The 11,017-nt window shown below is 43.4% G+C and overlaps 1 pseudogene; it reads left to right on the top strand.

Moving 5' to 3' along the window:
* Positions 1–1,380: 1,380 nt before the first annotated feature.
* LOC146199143 (cuticle protein 16.8 pseudogene) lies at positions 1,381–2,859 on the top strand (annotated as a pseudogene).
* Positions 2,860–11,017: the final 8,158 nt, after the last annotated feature.

The raw sequence follows: 11,017 nt of genomic DNA, 5'->3' as shown, positions 1-11,017 counted from the left end.
CAATTAAAAAAAATGAGTACCATTGGAACACGCCAAATTTAAAAAAGCTCAGGTAACATATAAATAATGGGATACGCCTATTCCCAGCTCCTTTCTAGGAGTGGGGAAGTAAATAAAGGACAGGAAGAGCCTTCTTCCAGCTTATCATCTTTTAAATGAGTGAAGAGAGACGTTATGAGGGTATCAGGAAAAACGAAGCAAATGTTTCATTTCAACACTTTCTGTTCATCCTAATAATGAGATGTAATCGACAGAGCTGCTGAAGTAATCAATAATCACACCAGCTGCCAAAGTAAATGTCGCCTAATCTTAATACCCAATCAGAGACTAGAGTAAGAAACAAGATTTCCGCACAGGAAGTGCGTTGCATTTAAATAACCAGATGAGAGAACATGCATATAGCTCTGTGTAATATAAGCACTACCACCACCTGAAATGTACATGATTGATTGTTTCACAACCGAGACACTTTCCGTGAGAAAAAGAAAAAAAAAAACACGTTTTACAGAGGCGAGGCAATAAGAACTAAAGCAATGGCTTTCAGCACCTAGGTAAGCCAGGGATCGAGGTCATCGTAGCTGAGAAGACCCTCGCTTAGCAGAGAAAGAGAGCTTGTCCCCATCGTTTGCCAATCAGACAGGTGACCTTTTTGACTACGCAGTGTGTGACCCCGTGTACTACATGATACTTGCAAAACACTTGGTCGTCTCAGACAGTGCACTCGAATGTGCGATACTACATGGTGTACACCGGAAATACCAATAACGGCTCATACCTCGCTAGCGGTCATCGTTACAAAATTTGTGATATCTCAAGCGAGATCTAGCTCGGCGCAAGGGGATGAGTATAAGCGTTTGAAAAACATTTATGCGAATCTTTCGGACGCGTACACAGCGTGTCTGGAGGCTGCAGCTAAAATGAATACCGCTCATAAGTGCGGTCGACCTTTTGGCTTAGGAGATTCCTCCGTATCACAGAGCAACCTGTAACCTCATTTTTTTTCTCCTCCAGCTATGCCATCGTCTACAAGGTTGACGATGCGGATGCCAGTGCAAATACATGCTGGTGACATAACTGTGTCCCTCGATCAACAAATTGCGAGAAAATAAAACGCATCACTTGCCCCATTGGCTATTTGCTGAAACGAAGCAATTGAAGAATAAAAAGCGTCGTCGACAGTGACCACGTGCCGGACTGGGTCATCCTGGCCTCGAAAGGACGCTTGCCGTCGTCCAATGAATGGCGATAAAGCGGTCCCAATTCGCCAATCAAAGCGCGGTTTGAGCACGAGGGTATATAAGCCTCGGATCGTTCTCATCGGACACTTTGCAGACTCGTTGGAAGCCTTGCAAGTGGATTGCCAGACAGACGAAAATAACCATGTGGACGAAGGTAAGTAGGAGAAAAAAAACGGTTCGGATAAGTCCATCGAAATCGAGCGCACGTCTTTTCAACTTGTGGGCCGAGGACACTTCGATTTTTGAGAGCCATAAAACATTCCTTCCTTGCGAACTAACGATTACTTTACTGAAGCTATTTTCTCTTTATGTATGCAATTTTGAGCAAAGTTTAAAAACCGCTAATGATGTCACAGCAGTGGTCTGGTTATATTACTTGACTTGCAGGGATGATTTAGAGAGAGCTGCCGATGTATATCAGGCAAATAATGAAATAATGGCCACTCGCCAGGCCATGAATGTGGAATAAGAAAGGAAGAAACAATTTCTTTGCAAACTGAATTTAAATAATGCGCACTACTCACCTGAGCTCTTTGGGCTCGTAGTAAATGACTCACCTGCCAGAAAAGTTTCCCGCCCAGTGTAGGTTTGGTGTATAGAGACCCTCACATATAACCAGTTATTGACAGTTCATTTTACTTGTTATAGGTCATTCTTATCTGCTTCATCGCCTGTGTCAGCGCCCAGGTGAATCCTGTGAGTAGATCCCCTTATCGCTTGTATATTGCACAGTTTTTTTATTCTTATTATTCTGAGCTCGACGAGGTTGTGCTTCTGAATGAAATGCTGCATAGCTGCTTCGGAAGGCTTATCGTCACCAGCTAAACATCGACCTCTTAAAATACCGTAAAATGCTTTGACCTAATGATCATTTTCCGGAACGGTATGCTAATCACATTCACACTTAGTTTTGTTTCAAGGGAGAAATTCTAAGTGTTAGGGGACGCCACCCAAAACGTTCCAACCATCACTGCATGCGAAACACAACTTTCTCCCGGTGTCCCATTCGTGCTTTTAGTTTCGAAACTTCTCTCCGCGATTAACTTCGACGCGTATAGTAGTCATGCAAAAAACGCGACAAGAGGAAGTTAGGAAGGAAAAGTCGGACCGTTACATTTTTCTTACACCCACTTCCCGCAATGTGCAGCAGCCAGCACCGTACAGCTTCTCGTACGAACACACCGACGAGAAAACGGGCGCCAAGGTGACGCAGAGCGAGAACGGAGACTCCAGCAACGTCAAGACAGGATCGTACGGCATCAACGACCCTACGGGAATCTACCGCCTCGTCCAATACATCGCCGATGCGCAGGGCTTCCGCGTCACAGTGGACACCAACGAGCCCGGTACCAAGTCACACGAGGCGGCTAACGCACTCTACAACTCCAAGGCTGTCGCGGCCGCTGTGGCGCCTGTGCTGCTGAGGCCTGCAATTGTGAAGCGAGCCCCCGTACGTCCCGCCACCACGGTGCATACCCTCCACGCTACGCCGTTGGCCCTGCACGCTTTGCCCGTCACCTTCCACGCTCTCCATGCGGTACCCGTCACTCACTCTGTCAGTACCCGCCAGGCCAGCCTGAAACCAGTGCACTTTACCCTGGGCAACGTCAAGCTTTACTAGGTCTCACCGCCAGTTCGAGGGATATACAGATAGATCGCGCGTCACAGGCGACATCGGCTGCGAGTATCTTCAGTAAAAGGATGCGAGGAATGCTTGCGGATATATCACTGAAAAAACAACAACAATAGACGAATGCGCTCTGGTTAGTTTTTTGTGGTGTAGATGGTTCTTTTGATTTCCCGTTTTTATAGTCAGTGCAAAAAATAAAGAGTGAAAACAACCATACGTGGCATGTGACTCCGCACCATGCTTTTTTTCCTTACAGCAGGATGCCCGTGTTTTATTTGAGTGCCAGCAGCAATGGCTTGTTCTTCATATGCGACCGGCTCACTAAGCTGACATCACGAGGTCATACCGACTCGAAAGGAAGAGGAGTTAGGATGACCTCACAAGTTTCTCTAATGACTACGAATATCGCTTAGAGGGTTCCAATAAACGTCGTGATCCTTACATACAAAAAAATTTAGTTGTGGTTTAGCTCTGGTTAACCCAATTGAATCGCGAAAGCAACGGCGGAAGCTACTTTTGCCTGCTACATTATTCCCCTATCAAGCCCTATAAGTGTAAGGTGCTACATTATTGGGGACACAAAAGCTCGTCCTTCAAGGGTATGACGCGAGAGCGTAAGCTACGAGCCCACATATAAAGTCACGCTTCAACCAAGCCGTATGGACGTGCCTACGTGTCGTAGGGGTAACGAGAATGCAAACGGTTCTGGTTGGCTGATTCTGATATCACCCTCCCATATGAAAGGAGCGACCCGAGTTGGCAGCTCCTGCCTGTGGCATAGGGGTAACGTGAATTGAAATGTTATGGCAGGCTGATTTTTTTTATAAGGAGACCGTAGCTACGCCTTTTCACGGCGTACACCTCTTCACCCCTCTTCACGGTGTAGCTGCGGCCATCCGAGGTCTAGCTTTGGCTGTCGGAGTGTTGCTTTCGCAATAAAAAGACACCAAGAGCAAAACATTAGCTCAGGGCTCGCGTTGTAATAAAACCGCCTGACGCACTACCCGAGATTCGAAAAAGCGTCCATGAAATCATCGCATATAAGGCAGAGTTCTGTAAGTGCGAATGCCTTATCATTTCTACCGTTCTGCCCCGCCGTGGTGGTGTAATGGTTAGGGCGCTGGACTACTGTGCCCAGAGATGCGCGATCGAATTCTAGCCGCGGCGACCGCTTTTCAATGGAAGAGAAAAGCCAGGTGCCCATGTTCTGTGCAATGTCAGGGTACTTTTAAGAACCCCAGGTGGTCGAAATTTCTGGAGCCCTCCACTACGGCGCCTCTTATAGCCTGAGTCGCTTTGGGACGTAAAACCCCACAAACCAAACCAAACGAAACCAATTTCTGCCTTTCTATCGTTTGAGCAGTCTACCGTCTGTTGGGACGTAATAAAGGGCATGTACTCAAGCAAGTTCAATGAGTAGCTAGCTCCCCCAGAAACAAAGAACGAAATCACTGATAAAAATATAGAGTATATGGATATCGAAAGAAACCATTACATACTGGGCAGGGACACTCACTGCGGCTTACGTGCGGAAATGCGAAAATATTACTCTCTGTGGCCGAAATTTGGCTGCATACCGCTCAGTAATAAATTAAGTTGTTATTAGGAGTTTCGGAGCCTGCGCATTTGTTGCGCAGAGAGCTGTGACACCACGGCTTTCTCGCTGCAAAGCTATGAAGCAATCGTGGCTTTCGCCGTGGCTCAATTTCTTTATTCCATGCGATGAGGTCGTCAGTGTCCAGTTGAAGTACCGTCGTCACAATATCTTATCGTCACTGTGTTATGTCTGACGTGTAATCTGCAGGACCGCTTGCCATAAGCACGCCAGTAATTTTGCGGACGTGAATCACATACGCATTTTTGCTTAATTGGAATAGCACACGGCCAATAATTGTCCGTCCATGTCACCTGCCAAATACCGCCTTCTAGGAGCATGTTTGAGATTTATTAACAAACAGACACACGTATACACTCTTAATAGGGCTGGTAATTCTTTAATATTAATAACTTTCGCGCCTTGTGTGGCTTTAATCAAAGGTGGGGAGCGAGGGCCGGGGATAATGCAGGAATCACACACACTAAAGAAAATTGATGAAGCAAGCTCCTCCCTTTCTCACTTGAATACTGTTCTTTAAAGAAAAAAATAACATTAGCTTGGTAGCATGTCTGGTAGGTTGAAGACTGTCAGCTGATATCAAACGGGAAGCGGTTTCACGTAAACTGATTGCAGCCAAATCTGCTTTTTAGTACTACTTTAGTTGTAACCGAATGAAGCTTTCGTGTTTATATTGTAATATGAAGGTCTTTCCGATTAGCCGTATAGGTGAAACAAGCTTCTAATTACGTGCTTACGTTTCTGTAATTGCGCAAGAAATTGCACTGGTGCAAAAAACTGAAGGTAACATATACTAGGGACGTTCGAAACGTAAGTTCGTCATTTATTTTCACACGGAAACTTTATTGTCCCAAAAAGACACACTTGGCATCATGAAATGTATATCTTGCACTATTTGAAAGGAAGAACTTGCACTTGCACTTGAACGAAAGGAAGAAGATGGTTTGCACGGTATGAAGAAGAACTGAACAAGGGTAAATGGGGTACGCCTCAGTTCGCAGATGAGTCAACGTTTCGACAAGTGGACTTGTCTTCGTCTGACGAAGACAAGTCCACTTGTCGAAACGTTGGCTCATCTGCGAACTGAGGCGTACCCCATTTACCCTTGTTCAGTTCTTTCGCACTATTTTCGACATAGACACCCTCGAAATTTCAGGCGTTTGTCATAACGTGCAATGAGTTTGATAAACGTACTCTGATAAACGTCGGTGCTCTGCGATGAAACACTATAGCCCCGCACAGCAAGGCTCACACACGATCAGATTCGTCGTTTCAGATAAGAGAGACTGGATCATCCGCCATACCAGGCGCCATCGAACCTTCACCTGTTTCTTGCTTCGAAAGCCATACCCTTTGGAGTCACTTCAAAAGCGGGGCTGAAGTGGAGCAGGCTGTGCGACAATTCCTTGCATCGCATGGCACCGAATTTTACCATAGCGGGTTCTTCAAACTGATTGAATGCTATGAAAGATCTCTGAATGTCGGTGGCGACTATGTCGAAAAATAATGAAGGTTATACACTTCATGCCATGATGCATTTTTTTGAGGCAATAAAGTTTTCTCGTAAAAATAAAAGAAAAACCCACTTTTGGAACTTCCCGCCTACTTAAAGGTGAAACTAAAATCGAATGATTGACACAGGCGCAGGAAACACTAGATCATATTGGGCGAATTTTGTTTCCGTACATCGAAAGTAATCAAAGGATGTGAAGCACGCAGATTTGGCTGAATGATTGTGCTATACTGCAATGCATGTTGCTCACAAAGCGTGGTATCTTTGTGGCTTATTGTAATGAAAACAGTCATCTGAAGTAGAAGGGAGACGAAATGGCTTAAAAGTTTTTGTTAGTTTAATTGCTATCGTAGGTCAGGCTCATATAAACACGCTTGAAGTTAGGAGATGCAAAAATCAGGATAGAAAAATTCCCTTCTTGTTTCAGTTAAGAACCGATCAGCGAACACTGGCTCTGCGAAGACGATTGGGTAAAGCGGTTACAGCGCGTGTTTGTGCCATGAAGAGAAATACCTTCATAAACCGGATGGGTGAATTGGTTACCGGATTATTACCCCCCTTAGCTGTGTTATTTGCCAGTTCGGTATCGGGCTTAAAAAAAAAAAAAAACAGCAGTTCAGGATAGATTTTTAGTAAGGGACTGCAAACGTTTTGTCTCATGAAGTCAAAAGATTGCTTGTTCACGCTAATATCATACGAAGCAAATCCCACGGGAACATGCGACAAGTGGTTTATCCCACCCAGACTGTTAGCATAGGCTCAAAGATTTTGTGCGGAGTGCTCGCTGCTTCAGGTGCCGAATGGTTGCCTATCTCCAACAGTGCCACTTAACTCTAGTCCCAGTGGGTGCAAAATTGCGGCGTTGTTAACCATCTGCCATATTTTGGTGTAGTCAGGGGACAAAACGTAAAGCAAAGTATACAAGCATTCTCAGGTCGCTGGAAGGGATGGCTTTGTCTCTGTCTATTGTGCCTATTGTGCCTCTGCCGAGAACTGGGCCTATTCTGAAGGTGGCGGTGATGGCTAGAGGTTTCCATCTCAATAGTTTCACTGGAATATAGTCACATGCTCAGCTGTGTTGTAATATATGTAATATATGTAATATATGTAATATATTACTGCAGTTTTTATAGTAGGCACTTATACCAGTCCCAATTCACGTGCGGCGTTCCTGCTTAAATATGTTTGTTTAAGCAATGTTTGTGGCCAATTACCTGCAGATGAAGACTAAAAAGGGAAAGTAGACTGTAATAAGACCTTGGAAACATATTAGATTCCTGACTACCTTGGAGTGGAATTTAATGTCACGAAAAGGATCTCCATCGAAGCAACTGGTTTTCGGGGCCGTCGACGTAGTTATTGACAGAGCATGCAGAATATGTCAACTACCCACTGAAAAACCTTGCGTGGGGAAAAAACCAGCTTTTACGAGATTTCAGACACAACCGGATGATATCAACATCTTACACACTCTTCTAACCGGTAGTATGCAGCGGTAAAGTGCCAGACAAAGGCAATCACGCTTGCTCAAGAAAACTGTAGATTCATTCATTAAATATTGATTTCTTTATTAAACCCAAAAGTCAAATCATTGCAGGGGGAATTGGGTGATCACACGGAAGATTGGTACGCACTGGCGCCCCATGTGGCCATGCACAAAAAATACCCAAACAGGATGTGCACTTGCCCTACAGGGGAAGATCACAAAAAACATTGCCGACGATTGCGTTACTTCCTAATGCGAAATTTGAGCGCAGCTCATCAGTTGTTTCACCTTTTCAATAGATTGAGGCAGATTTCAAGCAAGACACGTATGTACAATCACAGACAACTTTGTTTTAAATTTTTCACACTTATTCCTTCAAGAAACACTCCACTAACAGTTCTTGGCTGTCATGAAAGACGCTTTGTGGTCGGAAAAATAAAGAGAAGAATGAAGCTATCGGGAGGTTGCGGGAGGAAGCGCGTGGGCCCATAGGAACGCTGCGCGACGAACAGATAGCAGTGCCTGACTGATGCCGCTGACGCCACTAGCGAGTGAAGAGAACGTGACTCTGCGTTTCGGCTTGAGAAGCACGCAACGTGGGGTTAAGGGGAAGAGCACGCTCAGCAATCCGATAACACGACCCATCACGGGGATATGCAGGCTCACCGCTCAGTTATAATTTGTGACGACGCCTCTGAAGATCTGTGTCTGTGTGTGCAAGACTGAGACACTCTGCTGCATGATCAAAATGTAAACAGCCTTGAAAATATATTCTATATATATTGAAGGTACATGAAACGGAGCTTGTTTGATAATTTCATCACAGTACAGGTGCAAGTGGATAAGGATATCGCTAATAAAACAAATGGACAACGAATGGATAAGATGTCCACAAACACTGCATTGAGTCAGTTGCACGTCAGCCATATTTCTACGAGGTTCGTATTTAAGGTCAATGACTTTTACTCAGTTTCAAGCAATGTCTGCTTGTTTTGTTGCTAGAATCTCATATTGTGAAACATCCTCATTAAGTTTTCCTGTAATTATTAAAATTAGAAATAAAAATTAAATTTGAAGCTGAGATTTAAATAAATTATGGCCTCTCGTACCATCTCGATGTTGAGCGCGGAGCTGGGATATTACATAAAAGAGAAAACGTCTGCAGTCGTAAATTCTTCCTGCCAGATTGCTACAAGGATTTCGCTAATCCCAATCGTGTCGATGATACATTCAACAGAGCATTACCAACGCCACGCTCAGAGCAGCATAGCATTACGGGGACAGCGATCAGAATCGGGTGCATTCCGTTTTACGAGCGGTTCGTAGTTGATATCAGTTGGCACTGAACATGAATAGGCAATGCCTCGATGGTGCTCGACGCTCTGCGTGCTACTAACCGAGTTGTTGAGCCATAGCTCCCGCTCTGACCTTTCCACTAGCTGCTCAAGCCAATTCAGACAAGAAGCAAGGTATTCGGGAAACACTTTACTGTGCGGCAGCAACATCGTGACCGTGAAAACCGGAGTATCTTAAAAGCGCTGGTTGTATCAAGCTTGTTTAACAAGATATGCTACTGCTCTAGAGATGTTCCGACCAGAAACCATAAATGAAGGTTTCTTGCAGCTGTCGAACGCTTGGCTCTTCGCACATTTATGCTGGCTGAAAATTTGACATCTGGAAATGGAAAAAGCTTGCTTCTTTGCATGCGTATAATTTTTCTTAGGCTAAATATGCCATGACGCCGGTGTATAAAAACATGTGGGCGAAGGGCCAATGAATAGGCTCTTTGAAAGAGTTTATTGGTTTAAAAACATGAATAACATTGTTTGGACAGTACAGTTGCACAAAAAATGGCAAAATAATATCGGCTTTTCATAAGCGGCTTTCTAAGGTGAGAATGGCTTGAATGTACATTGGGAATAATGTGACCGTCAGCACTGCTAGATGCAGGAATAGCTAAAAAGCTAGTTAGTTGAATCTTTAGAAACAAAGCTTGGATTCAGGGTAAACATATGATCTAGTTAAATTGTTTACTAAGTATGCCATCGGATGAAGGTTCAATGCTAAGATTAGACCTCTCATTTTTTAGGCGAAGGTGCAGATGCATTCTCACGTACTTACATTGAGATTGTAATAACTGAAAATACAGGAAGCTTTAATGAATAGTATCTTAAAAGCACTGGTTGTACTAAGATTGGGCAAAAAAAAATATGCCTCCACTGGAGAGGAGAAATGGATGAATAATTATAAATAATTTACAAACAATTTACTAATGAACTTTAATAATAAGCTGCAGTCCGTTTGCTATGCGATATTTGTTTCCGGAGCTAGCCGAGCTAGCATGAACGGTCATTGGAACGAGTGGCAAACCACAAACGACGGATAAAAATCAATGCAAATGAAAAAATGACATGACTGCTTGACCCTACAGAAATCTGAGGCCGCATATAACGAGATTGTGGTGACGCAATGTGCGAGAGAACTCGTAAATTTCTAGCAGAAAACAATAAGCCGTGGTTTAACTCCACTTGAAGCTATTTGGCTTGGTTTGGCGTGGTTCTTCTTGGTTGTCTAGCAAAAAAAAAAAAAACAAAAAAAAACAAAGTGGCATAGAGTTTAACAAAGTGTACGTGTCTTCCAAGAAATGAAAATTGATTTATTTCGGAGAAAGAAAAGTTGCCTGTCGGACTGATTTCTTGGGGCACACCTCTTTTACAATTAAGGACCACATAATTGGAGGTACACATATGTCTTCGGTTCAAATCGCTATCCCAAATAAACATCGAACTTGGCTATCAGATGGATACTGAATGGAAAACGATATAGTAAGCACCACCATGAACGCTGTAAAAAGAAAGGTTGTGTCACAAGTTTGATAACAAATTGCGTGGTATCTATCTTTTACCATTTCACGTGGGCGCCACTCGTAAGATAAGTAATGCATTTGCCTTAAAAACCTCAGAACCATCTAGAACCACCTAGCAAAATATTCCGCAGTTCTACCGTAACATCTAACTTAAGTTTAGTTTTTTTTTTGTAGTTTTGCCCAGTGGTGTAGTATTTTCTATTTAGGTTTTCTGTACTACTTCTCATTTGTAACTACAAAACATTCTGATGTTCTAAAATGTCTGTCGCCACAAGAAGCTCATGGTCCTAATCCAAATGACAGCGGAACGCATTCTCTAGCTTCTTACGCGTGGGGATTGACAAAGCACATCGGCGTAGGAAATAAAGAATTTGTCAGAAGTTAGTTTTAACTGAACGTTTACAGTGCATTGTCAGCGCAAGAACTATCTGAAAAGAAATTATACTTATAAAAGAAAAATTTGCAGATAAGATAGCATTTGTTAAACAAAATTTTGGCAGATTATTAAGGTACACCAAAGAAGTCAATTTAGCATGCGTTATACCTGTCATTAATCACACATTCTTTTGTGTGAAACTGCATTGTAGCGAGAAAAAAAAGTGTTACTACGATAGTATTTAAATTGTTCTTGTAGCCGACCCTTTTTCGTTTATCTGAGGAAGAGGAGGG

The sequence above is a fragment of the Amblyomma maculatum genome, chromosome 2, assembly GCF_055883805.1.
Source record: "Amblyomma maculatum isolate TAMU_Amacu chromosome 2, ASM5588380v1, whole genome shotgun sequence".
NCBI lineage: Eukaryota > Metazoa > Arthropoda > Arachnida > Ixodida > Ixodidae > Amblyomma > Amblyomma maculatum.
This window is presented reverse-complemented; position numbering and strand designations above follow the sequence as displayed.